This window comes from Tamandua tetradactyla, chromosome 25 (genome assembly GCF_023851605.1).
Source record: "Tamandua tetradactyla isolate mTamTet1 chromosome 25, mTamTet1.pri, whole genome shotgun sequence".
NCBI classification, from domain to species: Eukaryota; Metazoa; Chordata; class Mammalia; order Pilosa; family Myrmecophagidae; genus Tamandua; species Tamandua tetradactyla.
The window spans coordinates 34,284,696-34,307,448 of NC_135351.1; the positions used below are offsets into that span (position 1 = coordinate 34,284,696).

At 41.1% G+C, this 22,753-nt stretch overlaps 1 long non-coding RNA gene across 1 annotated transcript; it reads left to right on the plus strand.

The window, feature by feature from the left end:
- The first annotated feature begins 397 nt into the window (after nucleotides 1-397).
- LOC143669200 (uncharacterized) lies at nucleotides 398-20,785 on the plus strand. The gene is made up of 3 exons (XR_013168778.1): nucleotides 398-471; nucleotides 14,618-14,777; nucleotides 20,340-20,785. It is a non-coding gene; the product is annotated as an uncharacterized LOC143669200 (long non-coding RNA).
- The last annotated feature ends 1,968 nt before the right edge of the window (nucleotides 20,786-22,753 follow it).

Sequence of the window (22,753 nt, forward strand, 5' to 3'; positions counted from 1 at the left end):
GTGATTTTGCTAGTCCAAGACCACACTTTGAGCATCACTGTTTTGAGTTCTGCCTCTTTTGGGAAACAGAGTTAAGGCAGAGAGACAGAAAACGCCTGAAAAGGAAATTTAAGAGGCTGCATTTTGCGGTCTTTAGTTTAATTTTCTATTCACTCCACGATGGGAAGCAGTGGATGATGCTTCAATAACAGCCTAGAAATCAAACCACGAATTCTTAGAATATGTGTGCGCCCCGGGTGTGTGGAGAAGGATGCGCTCATCCTGTGCTCCCCAAGACAGATTTCAGTCCTCCGGGGATGAATTAAAGACCCGGGTGGGTAAGAGCCGGGCTGCTGTCCGCCCCTTTTGTGACTCCTAAAGGGGAGGGAAGTCTCGGCGTCCAGTACTCACTCCTCCTGAGACGCCTTAGCTGCGCAGAGGCCAAGCCCAGGCTAGATAAATCCTCGCCATCACGCCTGGGCGCGGGGCCGGGTAGGTTGGTTCGCTCAGATCCGGGGCCCAGGGCGTCAGGCAGGTGGGAGATCGTCCTGGGGGTGGGGGTGCGGGGATGCGGCGGTGGGGAGAGCGGGGTGGAGCCGGCGGGTAGGGAGGGACCGGAGCACAGCGGTGGAGAAGGGAGCGGCTCCTCCGCGCGGCTTCTCTGCTCCCGAGGAGAGGTTAGGCGGAAAGAGGAGGAAGGAGCCCGGCAGTTCAGACCAGGAGCCGAGCGACTGCCTCCCGGGTCCCGGTACCTTCCGGGCGCCATCTCCACCGCAGCCCTGTGCTTGCGCCGCTGCGGTCCCGCCCCGCGCAGAGACGCCGCGGGTCGCGTTTCTGGGGTGTCTACCCCACGCGGCGGGGCGCTGGAAGCGCAGGCGGGACGCGGCGGTTTCGCAGCACATTCTTTCTCAGTTTTGCAGCTTTTGCTCCAAATGCTGGCTCTCCCGCGAGGAACTCGTGGCGTGCCGGCTCGTCTGGTTTTCCTGTAGGCGTCCTTGACCTTTAGTTCTGGGCAGGCTCCCTCGGAGCATCCAGATGACCACCGGTGACAAGGCTTGAGATCCCCTCCCCAGGCAGAGGGAGGAGACGGGGTGAGAATTGGCGGAGAAAGACTTCCTTTTGAATGTAACCGAGTTTTGAGACCAGACTCCTCCAGAGAATCCCGCCACCGCCGGTGGTACCCAGCTCGCAGTGTGACTCCTGTCACCCCAAAACTCGATAAATGTTGACTCATGAATGAATCATAAACTCTTTGAGGTTATGGAGAAGCAAGTAGCATAAGAGAGGGCAACTGGAGCAGAGATGACAGGGGTTAGCTGTGGTTAAATTGAACCTGAACCTCTTACGCTGACTTTTAGATGCAAATTTGAGAAGATAAGAATAAAGCAAGCAGTGGGTGTGTGATGTTTAAACTGCTCTTTCCACCATTCAGATGAAATCTGTTCTTTCCCTTTCCAGTGGAAGATGTCATGAATTATTTCGAATTAATGTGAACTTCAGGCCAGACTCATTAGCTTAAAAAAATCCTTTGAATAATGGGAATAACCCAAGACACTTTATAAGAATAAAATGTTCACATGATCTCATTTTAAAACTAATCCAGTTGGTGATAAATAATTGGTTAACTTTTATTTACGTAGGTTAGATCCTGGTAGAATGGCAAGAGCTTTGCACCGAGCCCTTGGACAAAATTGTTGACCTTTGCAGGACTTGGGTTTTCCCATCAGTTAAATGTATAATAATTAAAAGGTATAATAATGACTGCTTTAGTAAGATAATGTATGTGAACAATGCCTAGTATGTAATAGGTACTAATTAATGTTATTTTCTTTCCCCTCTTCTCCCCTTCTTTTAATCATTAAATTATAAACCAAGTGCTGAAAATAATTATATGATCATCCTGTGTCTTTCCAATTAATTTGTTTCCCATCCAATATCTTGACCACCCCTGAGAAGCAGCCACCTCTAAGCTTTTCTTCTTCGCTCTTGGGTCATTTGTTAGCAAATCTCATCTAGAATTATTTTTCTTCTTTTACACTCTATGTAAATGCCACCATCTTTTGTTGTCCTCTGATCTATTATTTCCAGGTATCCATTTCCTACTCAAAAGTTCCTTCTCTGGCCATTAAAAAAAAAAAAAGAGCATACTTTCTCTCCCCATCAAGGAATAAATAAAATCCAAGATTTCTCTAAAGCCAGTATAATTTTTCAAACCAGCAGGGTTACAAATAACACAAATTTACTCAATCTGGGTCAAATTAAAAGGGGAATGAGTTATTGTAAGGCAGTCCAAGCAATCTGGCTGACATCTTCAGGCAGAAAGTAAACAGTAGCCAAGACTTAGGGAAAATCCACTGGCAAGTCAAGAGTGAAATTTGTTCTCTTCCTCTGGGGCTCTCTGAGACCTCTGCCAATCTTCTGTATTTTCTCCTCTGAACGCAATTTTCTGTGCTCTGTGCTCTCTGCTCATCATGAACTTCCCATTTCATTTTATAGGGGCTAGGCTGGTTAAGTTGCTGACTTTGGTTCTGAAAAGAACATTCAGGTGCGAACTCCACTATCCAAAATTTCCATCTCAGCATCTCTTAATTTGATGTTCAGTATAGGGTCCACTATTGATGTATTCTAGCAAGCTATAATTTGATTCTCCAAGTCAGCTGTTCCATTAGCTGTAGTCACCTGAGGACGGATGGACAGGAGGGGCAAATCTTTGATATAGGGTCTCTAGGTGAGGCAAGAATCCAAAATCTGCTTGCTACAAATGCAATCTAATGCAATCATGCCTGTGGCATGATTTTATTCTATTATACCAATGGTGAACATCTTGTATTTGAAAAAACATGTTCACAGCTCTTATTGTATCCATGATGTGGGAAAAGGGTAGAATAACAACAACAGAAAACATATTCATATAACTTAGATGATTTTCTGTATTGACAGAACAATTTTATTGACATAATCACCATCACTTTTTAGCCAATAGAACGCTATTAGTGAGCATATTTGAGAAACACCACCATTGATTCAACTTTACTAATTTTCTTCATTCATTTGCACCTCACAGATATGCTCTATCATATCTCATCTTCAAAACAATACTTCCCAGGTGATATTATCATCCACACTTTCATGTAGGGCAATTAAGACTCAGGGAGGGGAACTGAATCAACAAAGCTTGGTGGGAAGTGAGAGACAGAAAACTTAGCATAGAATTATTGTGTTTTATTGCCCCTGAAATGGTCTTTTACCTGAACATAAGAGAATCTTCATGGTAAAGGAAATTAAGAAAGATTGTGGCCAGAATAAAACATACCTTTATCTTAGTGTCATACGATAGCTATAAGAAAGAATTACTGACAATAGAAGGATGACAAGGCTTGCCTATCACTTAGCTTTTTAATTCTATACTTATTTTAAAACCTCCTTTACACTTACTAAAATCTCTTTCCCTATATCATTCTTAGAAATGATGCTGAAACTTGTTTCACATTCAGAATCTAATTCATTCTGAATCATTTGTAATTATTTTTTTACCAGTTATTAAAATCCTTGTCATCCATTATGTATCATTTAGTTTTTGTCATCTAATAAATGACCCCAAAACCCAATGGATTAAAACAGCAAACATTCATTATTGCTCATAAGTCCGTGGGTCGGCTGGGTAGTTCTGTTGATTTGGGCCCAGCTTTGTCGTTTTCTCTAGGCTTGCTCACCCGTCTGTGGGTGGCTATGAATTTGGCTCGCTAGCATGAAATGGCCTCACTAGATGTCTGGTGGTTTGTTGGCTACTGGCTGGGGCTACTGGCTGGGGGTGACTGAGCTTCATGTGCCATCACCCAGCAGGCGAGCCTGGACTTGTTCTCATGGCAACTGAGCAGGGAAAAGATGCTCACAAGACCTCTTGGGCCTTGGTTCAGAATTGGCATAACATCCCTTTTGCTGTGCTCTGGTGCTTAAAGCCAGACACAAGTGCAGCCCAGATTCAAGGGATGGGAAAATAGATTCTACCTCCTGTAAGGAAAAGTTGCACAGTCACATTCCAAAGAATATGGATACAGAGAGAAGTAGAGAATTGAGACCATTTTTTATAATCAGTCTACCTAAAACATCTTCACATTCAGAGTCTGGCTCTTCTGAATTATTTAACACTTTAGCATGTCAATGCATAATGATTTACCACCTAATGTTGTCCTTTGGGTTATTAAAAGCCTTTCCTAAAAGAGTGCTTTTTTATAATCACTGATTTTCTTTCAAGCCGCTGGTATCCATTCTGTTGGTTTCAAACCTGACCATTCCTTGATCTTGTTAGAAAGGAAGGTAAAGAAAATATCAACATAGATTAGTCGCACCAAACTTCCTTTCTTCAGGTTTCTAGAAATTTGGAAGTTTCTGATTCTGTTTACATTGTCTGGCAAGTGTAGTGGGCTGAATAGTGGTCCCAAAGTCATCAAGTCTTAATCCCTAGAACCTGTAAAAATGAACTTATTTTGGTTAAGGATCTTGAGATGGGAAGATTACCTTGGATAATCTGATGGATAAACGCCATCACAAGTGTCTTTATAGGAGAACATAGAGGGTTTAGGGGAGTCACAGACATCTGTTAAGGAGCCTTAAGTCATTGTCCAGATCTCATCTGCCCCACCTTCTTCTTTGGGGAAGTCAGAAACACAAGCTAAATGACCATTCTTGGCCTTCCCGCTGCCACGCCTCCTCTTCTGTTGTGTGCCCTTCCACAGGCTGCAGAGAGGTTAAGTCTAATGAAAAGGCCCAACCAGCCCATAGTCCTGGAAACCAGGAATAAGCAGCCCCAGATGCTGATCAGAACAGGAAATCTCAGTGGCAGGACACCCTGCCTGTAGGTGTATTAAAAACACTCTCAAACCAATAGATTAGTGTCTCTTCTCTGGCTCGAAGTGGCATGAGGAGCTGCCATCTACCAACTCCACCCAGAGCAGTGTCAGTTTTCAGTCACCAGCAGAGATGGGATTTCTTGCCCCGCTTCTTTGGATTCTTTTTGCAGTGTAAATTACAAGGAAATTATTTGTCCTTTCTGGACTCTTTATTCTGTGCAAGGAATAAAGGTATCATTTGCTGAAAATTTCTGTTGTGCCCTGAGCTCAGCAGCCTGCTCCACCCAGCCAGCATTACAATGCAATAGAAAGTGATATGTAGACAGGGGCAGAACCCACAAAAGAGGGATGCTGGCAGCCATCAGAAGCTGGATGGGGCAAGGAACAGATTCTCCCCAAGCGCCTCCAGTGGCCCTGCCGACCTCTTAATTTCAGCCCAGCAAAACTGATGTTGAAGTGCCCAACTCCAGAGCAGGAGAGTTTCCATTCTTTTAAGCCACCAAGTTTGTGGTCATTTGTTATGACAGCCTTAGGAAATGAATGCAGCAAGTGATAGGCACTCCTTTGCATGTATCTCAGTAAAAAAATGTAACCACAGGTCACTTATTTGTGGTTTTTGCCCTTTCTTATGTCCTGTGCAGCACTTAGATGTTATTTTGTAAGAAAATACAGAATTATGGATATTCCTTGTTCTAGTTTGCTAGCTGCCAGAATGCAATATACCAGAAATGGAATGACTTTTAAAAAGAGGAATTTAATGAATTGCTAGTTTACAGTTCTAAGGCTGAGAAAATGCCCCAATTAAAACAAGTCTATAGAAATGTCCAATCTAAGGCATTCAGGGAAAGATACCTTGATTCAAGAAGGCCGATGAAGTTCACGGTTTCTCTCTGAAGTGGAAGCGCACATGGTGAACACAGTCAGAGTTTCTCTCTCATCTGGAAAGGCACATGGTGAGCACAGCGTCATCTGCTAGCTTCTTCTCTTGGCTTCCTGTTTCATGAAGCTCCCTGGGAGGCATTTTCCTTCTTCATCTCCAAAGCGCTGGCTGATGGACTCTCTGCTTCATGGTGGTGCAGCACTCTCTGCTCTCTCTGAATCTCTCATTCTCTAAAATGTTTACTTTTACAGGACTCCAGTAAACTAATTAAGACCCACCCAAATGGGTGGAGACACATCTCCCCTGGTCCAGCTTAACAACCACTCTTGATTGGGAGACATCTCCAGAGAGATGATCTGATTACAGTTTCAAACATATAGTATTGAATAGGGATTATTCTGCCATTTTACAAAATGGGATTTTGATTAAAACATGGCTTTTCTAGGGTCCATACATCCTTTCAAACCAGCACACTCCTCCAATAACAAATGCATCTTCTCTGTTTCCATGCCTTCCTGTGAACAAAATAGCATTTTTACATACTAATCAGTGGGTAATTTTTTGAAGGCAACTTAACCCAGATATACTTCAAACAGGCCCATGCTAAGATGTATCCCAATCTCAGAAACGTGAAAATTATGCATCTGAGAATAATGACATACAGTGACTCATTTCACCCCATGCATCCCCCACTGAGTGTCCACTGTATGCACAACCCTGTGCTACACACTGGAAATGGATAAATAAGATGCGTCTTCCTGATCTCCATCTTGGGTCTTCTTTAGTACATGTAGAATCTCTGCAAGGACCTAGAAGGGCAGGTCAGCCTTGCATCCTGGAAAGCACCAATGATGCTGGCTTCCCTCATTGCACTACAGCCATTAAGCTACAGATACTTCGGCCTGCCATTCATAAAGCCATTCCAGCATGGAGTACTCCAGACAAACTCATCTCCCAGTGGTGGGTGGGGGTCTGGGGAGGTGATTTTAAAGTGCTCTTCCTACATCCAAAGTGATTACCCTGGAAGCTCTTTATTTCATAATCCTGAAAGTGAATTTCAGGCCATTTGGAGATGGATTATGTAAGGTAGATCACTATTCTGCTACCCAGAATTCTGCTATACAGCAGCTATTTTGGAAATATACGTGTTTGGTCCAAAGCAAAAAAATGTGCAGGATGTGTTAGATGAGTTAGCAGAAATTTATTTCTATTACTGAAAAATTAACACAAATCAGCTCTGCTCTATGAGAGCTATATATACACCCAAGATCAAGTTTTCATTTCTGTGCTGGTTTCAAACTGTTATGTACCCTAGAAAAGCCATGTTCCTTTAATCCTAATCCAATCTTCTTTTGTGGGGGCACACCTGTTTGGGTGGGATATTTTGTTTAGGTTGTTTCCGTGAAGATGTGACCCACCCAATTGTGGGACCTTTCGATTAGATTAGTTCCATGGAGATATAGCCCCACCCATTTGGGTCTTAATTACTGTAATCAAGTCCTTAAAAATGCTCATGGAGAGCAGCTGGAAGGAAAAATGAAAAATCATGGAACTGTAACCCATATCAAACTTTAAAAACTGTTGTATAACTATTTGTTAAAATGTCCTTAGAAATTTATTGCTTTTTTGCATGTATGCTATTTTTCATAATTAGAAAAACGTTAAAGGGCGGGCCACAGTGGCTTAGTGGCAGAGTTTTCACCTGCCATGCTGGAGACCCAGGTTCACTGGTTCGATTCCAGGTGCCTGCCCATGCAAAGAAAAAAAAAAAAAACGTTGAAAAAATTAAAAAGCTCATGGAGAAAGAAAGAGCTCAGAGCTGACACAGAAAGCAGAGAGGTAAAACCAGAACACAATCATTTAGAGATGCTAAACTAAGAAATGAAATCCAAAGTTTGCCCCAGAGAACTTACGAAAAGACCCTCAGACACTTAAAAAGAGAAAGCCACTGGAATCAGAAGCTGAAAGCAATGAACCTGGAGCAAGGACAAGCAACTGCCAGCCACCTGCCTTCTCAGCTAACAGGTGTTCCACATGCGGCTGCCTTTCCTCTGAGAAGGTGCCTTCTTGTTGATGCCTTAATTGGGACATTTTCAGGGCCTTAGATCTGTAAACTTGTAACTTAATAAGTTCCCCTTAAAAGCCAATCCATTTCTAGCATATTGTGTTCTGACAGCTTTAGCAAACCGAAGCAATTTCCTACCTGCCAAGCTTGCTGCTTCATCTTCAGGACCTTCCTCTCCAACAATATTCAAACCTCCCAAACCCTTTTGTGTCCAACATCAATATTTACTCTTTCTTCTCTTTTGAATATTATAAACTCACCGAGTATATGATGTTGAATTCCATTATCTTTTTCACATATGTGATGGTTTCCCTTCAGGAAGGGAAAATAGAAGAGGATTCCCAGGACTCGATTAAATTTGCATTTTACTCTTTACTCCCTTCTGCCTCAGAATTCGAACACAATAATTCTGGGTAGGAAACTTAGGTTGTGTCAGATCCAATAAAGAAGGAAGGACCTGTTATCTCAAGATGCGACACTGGTGCATGCTGTATTTCAGCCAGGGCCCAGGCTCTTTTTTTTCTTTCTTTTAATTAACTTGCTTTTTGATTTTTGCTGATTCTAAAAATAATCCATGATTATTTTAAAGCATTTCGAAAGAAAAAGTTTACTTCCAGAGAGATAGACTAAGATTCCAATATTAGATTTCTACTATAAATACAGTTCATATTCTATATTTGGTTGCATTAATGTTATAAAATAAGCTTTCTATCACATCCTAAATATTTTTTGGAAAAAGTGATCTTTATGGATTGGGAAACCTTCCATTTAATGCATAAACCATAGTTTATGTAAATAATCCTCTATTTTGGAACATTTCCTATGATAAATAATACTGCACTGAACATCTTAATATATCCTTATGTCTTTGATTGTCTCTTGGATTGTTTTCTTTAAGAGCTAGTCCTGCAAGTGATTATTTATAAATATTGCCATATTGCTTTCCAGAAAGGCTGTATCCATTTAAACTCTCCACAGTAGTGTATGAGAATGCTTATTACAATAAGCCTTTGTGAGCATTGAATATTATTCTTCTAAATCTTTGTCAAAGATACCTTATTGTTATTTTTCCAGTCTGGTTTCAAACCTAGACTTGGTAACTTTATTCATGAAGCTTTTACAAAAATAAATAAGTAAAAATAAAAATAAACACAGTTTTCTGCCCAAAGAAGTGTCCAAGAACCGTGCGAAAAGACAGTTCAGACCGGTTTATTTGGGTCTTCTGGCTGCCAGGGATGCTGACAACTGGCCTTAGGCACCACCGCCCCCTAGAGGCTCCGCTGAATGGTCTGGTCACTGTTTCCTTTATTAACTTTGTTAGGAAATGTTGAGGGACTTAAAGAACCGGGACCCAGGGGCGCCCCTTGGTTGGCTCAGGCTCACTAGTCCTTTGAGAAACAGCGTGAACTCTGCTCAACATCAGAACTAATGCACGTCCGTGCCTGATGACCTGTTTCCCAAAGCAATCTAGACTGGAGGGGACGGCTGTGGAGTCCGCGGAAGAAGCGTCACCTTGCAGAAAAGAAGAGTAGCTGCGCGCAGCAGGGGCTGGAGATGGAGGAGGAAGAGCGCCTTGGCGCGGGGGAGGTGAGAAACTGGGTGGGACCTGCTCCTGGGCTGACGGCTGCGGTGCTGAAGGAACGGGGTCCCGGGAGAGCACCCTCCAGGCTGAGTCTTTGAGCCAGTCGCAGAGCGAGGGGATTCTTTATAGTTGGTCGTGAAAAGACCCCCAGAGATCTGTTCCAGGAAGATCAGCAGAGAAGGGGAAGCAACCCTTGGGGCGTCTTCTCTCCCAAGAAACTGACACTGGTTCCAGAGGTCAGTCTTTCCCGCAGCAGGGACGTGGTAAGCGGGCCAGAGACCACCCCTCTGAGGACTGTGAGGGGACATCCCCGACTCTCCAACTGGGCTCCTACGGCCAGTCCACCAGAAATTCCTGCATTTTACAACCCCATATGGGGTCGTATTCCTAGGAATTCATGAGGCAAAAAGAGGGCACTCACTACTTGAGCTGGTGTGCTCAGAGCGCTGGGTTGGGTGCAGGACAAATGGGGCAGATTTGTTCTCATCCATCCTGGAAGCCTTTTTCACCTTTATCAAATGTGTGGTCTGATTTCTGTTTGTTGATAAGGGAAACTTTTTCATTTATAAAATTAAAAACCTATTGATTTTGACCACTATTAATAATGGAGGGCAGATCCTTGCAAATAGTTTTCTGTGCTTAGGGAAAGAAAAATCCATAAACATATATGCTAACAAGTATATATACACATACATACATGCATGCATACATGTGTATGTCACATGTTGACTTAACAGTTTCAACATCATAGGGATAAGAACATAAACCAGTTTTATTTTTCTACCACTACTATGCTATGTCAAATTTCCATTTCCTGATGAGGAGCAGATCCCTAAGGATATTTTAGGTAGAAAATAAAGCATTCCCAACCCTTTTTTTAAGGGCAAATTCAATATTGTCCATTGTTATGGATTGAATCATGTCCCCAATGATGACATATTCAAATCCTGACCCTCAGTCCTGTGGGTGTAAACTCATTTGTAAATAGTGTCTTCAAAGATCCTATTAAGATAGTGTGCTGGTTTGAAAGGATTATGCACCCTAGAAGAGAGGTGGCTAATCTTAATCCAATCTTGTGGGGCAGCTGTTTCTTTTAAACTCTATTCAATGCTGTATGTTGGAAATTTAATTAGATTACCTCCATGGAGCTCTGAAACACCCAACTGTGAGTATTAACATTTATTAGAGGTGTGTCTTGATTAGTTTACTGGAATTCTTTAAAAGAGGAAGCGTTTTGAAAAATAACGAGACAGCCATGAAAATCACAGAGCCCATGCAGCCAGAGACCGTTGGAGATGAAGAAGGTATATATATGTTCCTGGGGGAGCTTTATGAAACAAGAAGCCTGGAGAGAAAGCTAGAAGATGTCACCATGTTTACCATGGGCCTTTCCAGTTGAGAGAGAAATCTTGAACTTCATTGGCCTTTCTTGAGTGAAGGTAACCTCTTGTTGGTGCCTTAATTTAGGCATTTTTATAGACTTGCTTCAATTGGGGCATTTTCATGGCCTTAGAACTGTAAACTAGCAATTTATTGAATTCTCCTTTGTAAAAAGTGATTCCATTTCTGGTATGCTGAATTCCAGCAGCTACCAAACTAGCATAGATATAGCATGATTTTCCATATAGAAGATACCAAGGAATGCACCAAAATCCAACAAACAAACAAAAACACCAAATGAACTCCTAAAATTTATAAGTTAGTTCAGCAAGGTTGAAGGATATAAGATAAACATATAGAATTCAATTGTATTTCCATATATCAGAGATGAACATAAGGACACCAAAATTAAAATACATTTACAATTGCTAAAAAATAAAAATGAAATACTTAGGTGCAAACCCAGTAAACCATGTATAGAGCTTGTATGCTGAAGATGTCAAAATGTTGATGAAAGAAACCAAAGAAGACTTTTTTTAAAATGGAGAAATATACCATGTTCATGGAGTGTGTAGTAGGTTGAATTCTTTACTAAGAAAGAAACATGTTCTTAGTCTTGATCCATTCATGTGTGTATGAATCCACTATAAATAGGACCTTTCAAAGATGTTATTTTAAATTAAGGAATGGTCCAATTGAATGAGGTTGGGTCTTATCCCTATTACTGGAAATTTTATGATGAGAAATCCAAACGTAGGAGAAGAAGCTGGAAGTGAAGGGAACCCGGAAGAGAAAGGAGAAGGCATAACCATGTGCATTACCATATGATAGAAAAGCCAAGGAACACCAAAGATTGCTGGCAGCCAACCCAGAGCACCACAGTCTTTTGAGAGAAAGGGCTGCCTTGAGGAAACCTCAATTTAGACTTTTTCCAGCCCCAAAATCATAAGCCAATAAATTATTGTCAGTTAAATCAACCTATTATTTGGTATTTATCTTCGTATCCTAGAAACTAAGACAGAGTAGAAGACACAACACAGTAAAGATGTCAGTTTTCTGCAACCTCATATATAGGGTTAACACAATTCTTATATGTTTTAGTTTGTAAGCTGCCAGAATGCAATATACCAGAAATGGAATGGCTTTTTAAAAAGGGATTCATTAAATTGCAAATTTACTGTTTTAAGGCCATGAAAATTTCCAAGTTAAGGCACCAACGAGAGGTTACCTTCACTCAAGGAATGCTGATGTTGTCCAGAACATCCCTGTCAGTTGGGAAGTCATGTGGCTGGCGTCTGCTGGGGTCTTTGGGTTCTGGACACATCTCTCAGCTGGGAAGACACATGGCAACATCTGCTACTTTCCTCTCCTCACTTCATAAGGCTTCCCTGGGGGTACCTTCCCTCTGCATCTCCAAAGGTCTCTGGCTATGCGAGCTCTGTTGGCACTGTGGGCTCTTTTGATCCTGTTGGCTCTGAGTTTTTGCCAAAGTGCTTCCCTCTTAAAGGGCTCCAGTAAGCAACTCCACCTTGAATGGGTGGAGACACATCTCCATGGAAACCATTTAATCAAAAGTTACCACCCACAATTGGGTGGGTAACATCTCCATGGAAACAATAAGAAAGTTCCTTCCCAGCAATACTGAAAGAGGATTAAAGAACTTGGCTTTTCTTGGGTACAAAACGGTTTCAAACTGGCACACCATCAAAATCCAACAATTTTTTTGTAGATGTAGACAAGATAATTATAAAGTTTAAAGGAAAGTCAAAGGAATTAGAATAGCTAAAACCATTTAGAAATAGAAGAATAAAATGGGAAGAATCAATCTATTTCAAGACTTATCTTTTAGCTAGAATACTCAAGGCAGTGTGAACTGACAGAAAGATAGACACATAGATCAATGCTACAGAAGAACGAACCCATAAGCAGACCTATACAGATATGCCCAATTGTTTTGTTTTTGTTTTTGCATGGGCAGGCACTGGGAATCAAACCCAGGTTTCTGGCATGGCATGTGAGAACTCTGCCTGCTGAACCACCATGGCCCACCCCCAACTGTTTTTAGATAAATGTACAAAAGCAATTCAATGAAGGAAGGATAGTCTTTCCAACAAACGGCCATGGAGTAATTGGACAGACATATGCAAAAATAAAGCAAAAAATAAAAACCTCAACCTAAATCTCACACCATATAGAAAATTAACGCAAAATGGACCATGGGCTTAAATCATAAAATGTAAAATGCAACTTAAAAAACATAGGAGAAAATCTTTAGGATCTAAGACCAGGCAGAGTTCTTAGACTAGACACTAAAAGCATGATACAAAAAAGGAAAAAAATGATAAATTGGGCTTCTTAATAATTAAAACTTTTGCTCCATGAAAGAACCCTGTGAAGAGGGCAAAAAACAAGGTGCAAACTGTGAGGATATATTTGCAAACTATATATCCAACAAAAGACAAACATCTAACATATATAAAGACCTCTCAAAACTCAACAGAAAACCAGTAAACAATTTCATTAGAACATAGAAGATACGAAGAGACATTTCACTGAACAAGGTAATACAGATAACAAATAAGTACAAGGAAAGATATTCAACTCCATTAGTCATTAAGGAAATACAAATTTGAATCAAACTGAAATATCACTACATGCCTCTCAGAAAGGCTGAAATAAGAAATGCTGGCAAGGATGCAGAGACACTGCCACTAATACTTTGCTGGTGGGAATGTAAAATGGTACAGATAATCTGGAAAATAGTTTGGTAGTTTCTTTTAAACAAACTAAACATGCAGTTTCCAAATGACCTCGCAGTTGTACCCCCAGATATTTATTCCAGAGAAATGAAGGCATGTCTTCACACACAAAAAAATGAATGTTTATAGGAACTTTATTTTTAATAACCCGTAACTGGAAACAAACCAGATGCCTGCAACTCTTCCTGAATTTCAGTTGAGAGAATCAACCAAAACAGAGACTAGCCAGAAGCATACACATCCTAGCTGCTAAAAATTTTTAAATCTGTCCTTGATTATAAAGCCACGTAGCAGAGAACTGGCTACCACATAAGATTGTCTGTGGGTAGGAAATCATTTACTCAATTCTGCTGGGTTATATACAAAATATGATATAAAATATCATCATTTATTGATGTATATTATGTGTTACTGTGTTTATTCTGAGTATTGTCAAGAACATTATATATTATCTGACAAAGTATGCTCACCAATTTCACTGATATTCCGGAATACCAGCCATGATTGTGTTTCTCCTGCCAACTGGCCTGTTTTCTCTTTTTAATACTGTGAAGGATATAATGCATCACCTTTTTGCGCATATGTTTAAAAGATCATGGACAAATCATAGCTGGAAAGATCATAGTGAATATTCAGCAAATACCAACTCCAACACAGGCTCCTTCTTAACCCTTTCATTCCCCTTTTCCTTTTTCATACTTCTTCTTTCATTTTTTTTAAATTTTAGCCTGGCTTGTATTGTTCATATGTACAGGTTGAACAATGGCCTTCCAAAGAGGTATGTGTTCTAATCCCTGAAACTTGTGAATGTGTTGTTATATGGTACGGTCATCTTTTTGACATGTCAATTGGACCAGGTTAAAGTTTTCACTTGCACAGTCAGAAACTACTCTAGGTGTTGCTGTGACGGTATCTTATAGTTTGGTTAACATCTGCAATTAGCTGACTTTAAGTAAACAGTAATTCAGGATAATCTGGGAGCATCTGATTTTATCCATTGAAAGAACTTAAAAGCAAAACTGAGGCTTCCTTAATGAAGAAGAAATTCCACCTGTGAACAGCAGCTTCAGCCTGTGCTCTGGAGTAGACTTAAGGAATGTCTCATCTATTGTTTCCACACAGCAGTGTGTCTAGTCCAGGAACTCAATTCCCAGCAAATGAAGTATGGGAATGGGCACATGCTTACAGAATTCCCTGGTCTTACCATGTCCCTCATCATCCTGAAGCAGCTGAATAGATGAAATGCTGAAATGGCCTTTTGAAGACTCAGTTACAGCACCAGGTAGGTAATGTCTCGTGGGGCTGCAGCAAATGTTCTCTAAGAGTCAGTATGTGTTTGTTCTAAATGAACATCCAATCTATGGTACTGTATTTTGGATGTTACGTGGAAGTTCTTTGGGTGATGAAATACACAGATAGCCAGACAGCTGAGAGTGCATGAAAGAAGCCAACCTTGTTAGTTCAATGACCCTGGAAGGGGAGAGGTAGAATGAGGGCAGCAGGGGGGCCCGGGGCTTATTTAACCTAGGATTCCAAGAGGGTCAGGAGAGGGGCAGGGAGGAAGCCAGAGTATGGGCCCCAGGCTCTTGCCTTTATTGTGACTCTGAGGGGAAGAGTAGTGCTTTCCCATGGATCTGGGAATGGCAGGTTTAAACCATATGATGTGAAAAGAAGCAGCAGCAAAGGCCAGTTGGGGAAGTTGGTGGCATATTTTATCATCCAAGCCATACGGAAGCACATGCCCTGCTAAGAAATTATGCAGTATGAAGGACAGAAGTGGTGAGGGCTATTTGGGGAGATGGAGGGCTGCACTTCTCATCGAAATCACATGGAGGTAGAGGCCTTGCTAGTACTGGTTATGTCCAGGTCAGGGCTAACTGGGGTGGTCACTCAAAAGAGGAACTGGTGACTAAACCAAGCAAGATGATGAGGCACTAAATATAATTTATTTTGTGCCATTATAAACTATTTCTCCAACAGTCCAGGAACCAAGGAGTAGAAATAGTGGCATCACTTAATATTACCTTTAGCGATGCAATAAACTTTTTTTGGTTCCTGTCCCACAACCTTATGCTCTGCTGGTCTAGTGGTCTTAGTTCAAAAGGGAGGAGGTCTTCCCCCTGAAGACACAGCAATGATTGCAATGGACTGGAAGTTAAGGCTGCCACCTGACCACTTTGAGCTCCTCATGCCTCTGAATCAACAGGTGAAGAAAGGTGTTATTTTACTGGCTGGGATGATTCATTCTGACTACCAAGGGGGAAATTGGACTGCTACTGTACAAAGGAGGTAAAGAAGAGTTTACCTGGAATAAAGAGATCCTTAGGGTGTCTCTTAGTACTACCATGCCCTGTGATTAAAGTAAGTGGAAAACTACAACAACCCAGTCCAGGCAGGACTACCAATGAGCCATACCCTCTAGGAATGAAGGTTTGTGTCACCCCAGCAGATGGAGAGCTACATTCATCCAAGGTGTTTGCCAAGGGTGAAGGGAATACAGAATATGTAGTGGAAGAAGGTAGCTATAAATACCAGCTATGACCATGTGACCAGGTGTAGAAATGAGAACTGTAATAGGAGTATTTCTTCTTTATTTTTTTGAATATATACTTATATATACATACATACATATTTATATCATGGAAATATTTTTGTTTTCTTTCCTCTCTTCTCCCCTTATTATCTAACGTAGGATGAATTAGTGATAGCTAAATTTACCTCATGGTATTTAAGATATATGATATCAAAAGAGACAAGTAGATTTCATCCAAGGATTTTGCATCCTTTTCCTGGGAAAGGATTATATGGTTTCTATTGTATAGAAAATAATTGTATCATGTTAGGTGGGTGTATGACTTTGTTGTTGTCTTTAGAGATTAAATATGGTTTAAAGAGATGTGAATGGGTGCCATGTTGACAAGAGGTGGACTGTGATGGTCTTTTTATATGTCAACTTGGTTATGTTAAAGGCCCAGTTACTTAAACAAATACAAATCCAGTTATTGCTGTGAAATTACTTCATAGATGTGGATTAAAGTCCCTTATCAATTGACTTTAAGCAAGGAAGATTGTCTGGATAATCTGAATTATCTGGGTGGGCCCGATTCAATCCACTGAAAGGCTTTAATGGCAGAGCTAAGGGTTCTTGGAGGAAGGAGAAATGTTACCTGTGGACAGCACCTTCAGTCCTTGCCCCAAAGCTCTAGCCTACACTTTCTGATGGCATTTGCTGTGGATTTAGACTTATCCAGCCAGCCTCCTCAATCACATACACTGATTTCTTACAAGAAATATCAGTATCTCCTATTGGTTCTGCTTCTCTGGTTGAACCCTGACCAATACACATGACAAAAAGAATTAAAGCCGCAGATGGAATTAAGGTTGCCAATCAGCCAACTTTATGATAAGAAAATTATACTGGATTATCTGGGTGTGTCCAAGCAAACCCATGGGTCCTTAAATGTGGAGGAGGGAGACAGAAGAGTCAGTGTCCTAGTTATGTGATGTGGGAAATCTCAACTGGCCACTGCTGGATTTGAAGATGGTGGGGCCGCAAGCCAAAATACTGGTAGCTCTGGAAACTGGAAAAGACAAGAAAACAGATTCTCGCCTAACGCTCCCAGAAGGATGGAGCCCTATCTTGACTTTAGCCCATTGAAACCCATTTCAGATTTCTGACCTCCAGAACTGCAAGATAATACATTTGTTTTAAACCACTATGTGGCTTAAACTTCTTACAGCAGCCACACTAGAAATGAATAAACCAAATCTATGAAGCTGTCTGAAAGTATTCCTAAAACAAGGGAATGAAAATACATATAAATTTAGTGCTTCCTCAATTTCAATTTAAATATAAAATTTAAAAATTATAGAATTGCTCGAAGTTATGCTTTGTGAAAGAAGAAATTTAGAAAATAGTTTCATCATTGGGATTAGCCTTGTGTAAGAGAATATTCAAATTGAAGTTTCTATGAAGACTTCATAGAAACTTCATACTTCATGCCAGTATGATATAACTGGCATAAGACTCAAAATAGAGTCAGATATGAAGACGTAAAAAAGAAAATGGTCTGCAAATTTGACTTTATGACTGTTGGCCCCTCAACCAAATAAAAAAATGTAAAAGGAACAGGAAAGTGTAGAAAGAAAGTAGATTTTGTGAGAACAACTTTGGAAGGAGATACTGTGTGTGGTTTGGGACTGAGCTGCCATCTCTTGGTGGGGAGTAGGAGCCTTTGGGGCTACTGAGGGAGCTTCAGATGCTGTTTCTGCAGCAGCAGGAGGGTTGTGTAAGGTCTGGCTCTGCCTCAGGCCATAAACATAACTTCCTCCATGGCAAGACCAAGAAAAGAATGCTGTGCTGACATCTGTATGTCCAGAGCTTGGCACCCACAGGAGAGAGAGCAGACGAGGAGTCATCTTGGGTCTAATCCAAATGGACTACTAGAGAGGCAGAGGGGCCCAGGTGGTAAGGTAAAAGTCATCAGAAAGAGCCTCAAGTGGCTACCTGAAATGTAAATACACCTATGTGGAACAAGGGTTAATGCTCATAAGAAGGGGACTGCAGACATCTGTCAGGCCGAGAATGTTGGCCAGCTTATAGTGATGCCTTCTTCAGGCTAGATCCTATCCACTCTTTTATGAATCTCCAGACCATCCTTTCCTGTTTCAACATTTGAGAGGACGAAATTGGTAATGCTTGAGGTAGAGGAAAAGGAAAAAGGGGGAGAAACTGAGATGAAGCCTACCGTGTGTGCCTTTTCCACTTCCACTCTCAAGTGGGAAGTTGAGCTTCCCACTCAACCCAAGCTGGGGAGTTGAGCTTTAACATATAATGTAGTTCAGAGTTGGTTTAAGAGCTTGGGGTTGACATTCTAAGACTCCCTGATCCACGGAACTGTCTACTATCTAAGAATAATACTAATTATGAGATCTGCCAAGTTTTCATCTGGGAGAATATGAACTTTCCTCCCCTCCCCCAAATACTTTTTAAAGAGGCAACAAGAGAGTGGGGAAACAAATGAAAAGAAGTATCTGGTCTACATCAGCATATCCAGTTATGTTTATTATAGGGACTTTCTATGACTCACAACACACTCAAGCTGGGTTGGAAAATCAGTACTAATGCTTTTTCCCTGCAATGGTCTGTTTCTGTTTCCACACACAGTGGGTTACCTGGAATCTTCTCTTATAGCTATCCATGCAGTGTCTAGTGTATTCTTTCTTTGCAATGTTTTTATATAGCCATTCCTTCCATTCCAATTGCCCTAATCTCCCATGCCTCATTTTGGTCCAAATTGCTTCATTTTTTGGTTACTGTAATAATTTTCTCATTCCGAATCTTTGTTTAGTTCTTAGACTCATTCTTGAATTCAATATGTCCTCCTCTGAATCTAAATCTTCATGGAACACACTGTGCCTCTTGTGTTTCTTGGTCTGGCATTCAAGACCTTCCACGATCCCATTCTAACTCCTTCCCAGCACTTCTTCCCTATCAAAATGTTTGCTGTTAGCAAACAGGAATGCCTCTGCATCTAGTCCTTTTGCCTAGAATATTCCCATTATTGTAGGCATATTTCAGTTTTGTAAAATCCTTCCTTGAAGGTCTAAATCAAATGGCACATTTTCCATGAAGCTTTCCCCAGTCTCCTCCGCTGGAAGGTGTAAGCAGCAGTGTGAGTGAGGTGGATTCTAGAATGGTACAAATTGTTCTAATTAAATCAACTTATAACCAGAAAAGGCACAACATTTGCAGGCTCCCATCAGTGTTGACTGTCGACTGAAATTTATACATCTGAGTCAAGAACGGGTTGTGGTTGGCATGAAGAAGCCAAATTTTCATTGTATGGTCATAACTTCCCAGAAAGATGTGAAGGACAGAGAAAATTTTATCACAAGAATGTACTTTATTGGTAGAAAAAAAAGGTTGATTGTGTTTTCAGAGGTAAGGTCAAGGACCACTTTTATAGCCAGGATCAAATTAGAGGACAGGAACTATATAGTAGTTTGAACAAGGAAAGATTATTTTTAAAAAAATGATTGAACATTGCAGAGGATTAGTTATTAAGGGAGAATGCTAACAAGTACCATAGAGTTGAGGGAGGGTATTCAGAGGGAGCAAACTTGGAAGAGAGGTCCTACCCCAAGGCTGGTCTTTAGGCCACACTGGAGGAATCCACTGGATGGAGAAGTACCCTGGATGGAGGAGCAGTCCTCTGCAGGAAGGAGAAATCCCCTGGATGGAGGATAAATCCGCTGATAGAAAAGAAATCCGATGGAGGAGAAGTCCACTGTAGGGAGAAGTCCACTGCAAGAAGGAGAAGTCTACTGCAGGGAGGAGATGTCCACTGTGGGGAGAAGTCCTGAGGAGCTGCTGGGTGGAATTGTATTCTGTTGGTCACCAGTCAATGCTGGCTGGAGCCTGACTGCAGTAGCAGGCTGAGAGGCTCTCAAAAGGACCAAAAAGAGGAGCCTCTTCTACCTTCAGTGTCCCTCCAGCACCCCCTGCTGACAAAGCTCAATATGGTGTGAGCTGGAAAAGAGAAATGCCTAAAGCAGGCAATCAAAGAGGATTTGGAGCTAAGGGGCAATAAATTGATAACTAATATACCACCAAAACAATTACTCCTATGTTCTTATCTTTCTAGTCTTACAAAATAGTAATCAAATTCCAGGTTTCTTCAGCGTCAACAAATTCCTAGGGGAAAGAAATATTTATTGAAATGTTCTTAAGACGTGCTTACATACATTCTCTCTCAAGTGGGATTACCTAATGAGCACCATATTACATAGTAAGCTATACATAAGTACTTGCTAATATTCTTATTTTTGTCTTACATGCAAGGAGACTGGCACTCCAAGACACACAGCCAGTAAGTGACAGATCAAAAAACCTGAGACCATCTTCCTAGAGAATCGGTGCTGTGTTCGCTAACTCGGCCTGAATCTGTCACCAAGGAACTAATGATTTCGTGGAGTGCTAAGAAAAGTCAGGTTCTAGGCTGAAAATGTGGTGCCTCAACTAAGTTCCTGCCTCTGTGAAATCCACCAGCGGTTACTTTTTGGATGACACAACTTTTCTGTGAATTACTAATAAATGCAACAGAAGTAAGGTTTTTCTCTAGGAAATGTAATAATTTCACCGTGAGCCTTCCTGAAACTGGTGTACACATCTCTGCTGCCAGGCGGTTCTGTTAGCTGACCATTCTTGGAACACTAATTAAGTGCTAGACATAGAAGACCCACTTTTCAGATGAAGAAACTGAGGACTGTTGAGGGTAAATGACTTGACCAAGCACACCACCTAAGCGGTTAGCACTAGAACTAGAATCAAATAGGTCTGACTCCAGAGCTCCAGTTCTGAACCTCTCTGTGAGGCCAGCGCCCATATGGTTGCCCTTTGCTTCCCCTCTGTTATGCTTTTGTTTTTACTACAAATATTATAGATTTTTTATTTTTAAAAGTAGCAAATGGGACTAACTTAGTTTTCGGCTGCTTTCAATTAATAAAGGATACTGCTCCTTTAAGAGGATAGGTTCATTTAAGAAGGTCAAGCTGTTTTGCAGAGGGGCAGCCCATCTCCAAATCTTTTAGATTAGCAGGGAAAGAGTTATTGATATGGTGACCCTGCCCATTCTCTTTAATTCCAGGTGGTAGGGTGGTCATGGGGTTACTCCGCATGATCAATTTGCCTTTGTCTAGGACCAGAATAGCAGCTGATGTAGAAATATTTTTTTACATATTTTACAATATTTTTGCTTCTTACTCCAGGTCTACTTGCTAGGAGGGTTACACCCACAGTGCACGCCTCTGTGTAACTCAAGCTGTGAGCCTCCCTCATGCTTCCATTTTGTGTTTAACCAGAAATAGATCCCGGCGCACATTTCTGCAACACTCAAATTACAACAGAACATACTTTACCACTGAAAGCAAAATAGCGAGGCTGACTGAATATATGCAAAATAATTTTACTTGCTTCACTTAGCAGTCGTTAAATGCCACTTGATTAAATTATCTCATTTATGTCACGTGACTAGCAAGCCAAAATTATCTGATTGTGAAACAAAGTAGGAATGAAGAAAAGGAACTTGTGAAATCTAATATCCTAACACGGATTACATATATGTTTAATAAATAATATAAATTACATAATTTAGTTTTATAAAATTAAATTGTTTATATCTAAGACTATTTTTAAGATAAAGCATACATGCCTAAGGGCCTTTTGTGGGCCTCAATCCATAAACACCTGTCACAGACTTTTGACAGCTCCATGGTTAGGTGAAGCAACTCCACCAGGGAGGTTACTATTGTAACCTGGGGAGGATTCCATTTTCTTGTAAATCTCACTAAGTGAGTCATGGTAACCGCAATGATTAAGTTCATGAGTCAACTTGGCTAGGTGATGCTGCCCAGTTGTTTGATCAAGTAAGCCCTGGTTTGATTATTGCTGTGAGGATATTTCATGGATTTAAATCATCAGTAAGTTAATTGCATCTACCATTGATTACATCTACAACCAACAAAGAAGAATGCCATCAGCAAGGAGAGGAAACTCCTCATCCAATCATTCAAACGCCTTAAAGGGAGAACTGAGGATTTCAGTAGTCAGAAAGAAGAATTTCCATTTGTACTTTAGCCAACCAGCTTCTCCTGGGAAACTCATTAAAAACCTTCATTAGCATCCCCAACCTGTAGCCTGCCCTGTGGAATTTGGATTTGCCGATCCCCGTGTGAGCTAATTGCTATAACATACCTCATAACATTTATATACTATATATCTCCTGTTGGTTCTGTTTCCCTGGAGAACCCTGATGTAGAATAACAGTTACAAAAGGCTGGTAATTTCAGTTCTAATGAATGGAAATTCATCTTGTCTAATTTCCCCTACTTACCGTTTATGCAACAGAACACACGGTGGCAGCCTTGTTCTCTCCCATTTCCTTTCCTGTCATTTCACAGCAGGGATCTTCATTGTTCCTGAATAGGTATCATCATCCGTGGCAGAACTGTGTTAGTTCCCTAAGGTTTCTGTAACAATGTCCCACAAACCGGATGACTTACAACTAGAGAAAGGTATTTTCTCACAATTCTAGAGGTGAGAAGTGTGAAATCAAGGTGTTGGCAGGGCCATGCGGCCTGAACTCTGTAGGGAAGAATCTGGTCCCTTCTTCTCCCTGGCTCTGGCAGTCGTCAGCAATCCTTGGTGTCGCTTGGCACTTCAACATCTGCCTCAGACCTCACATGTGTTCTCCCAAT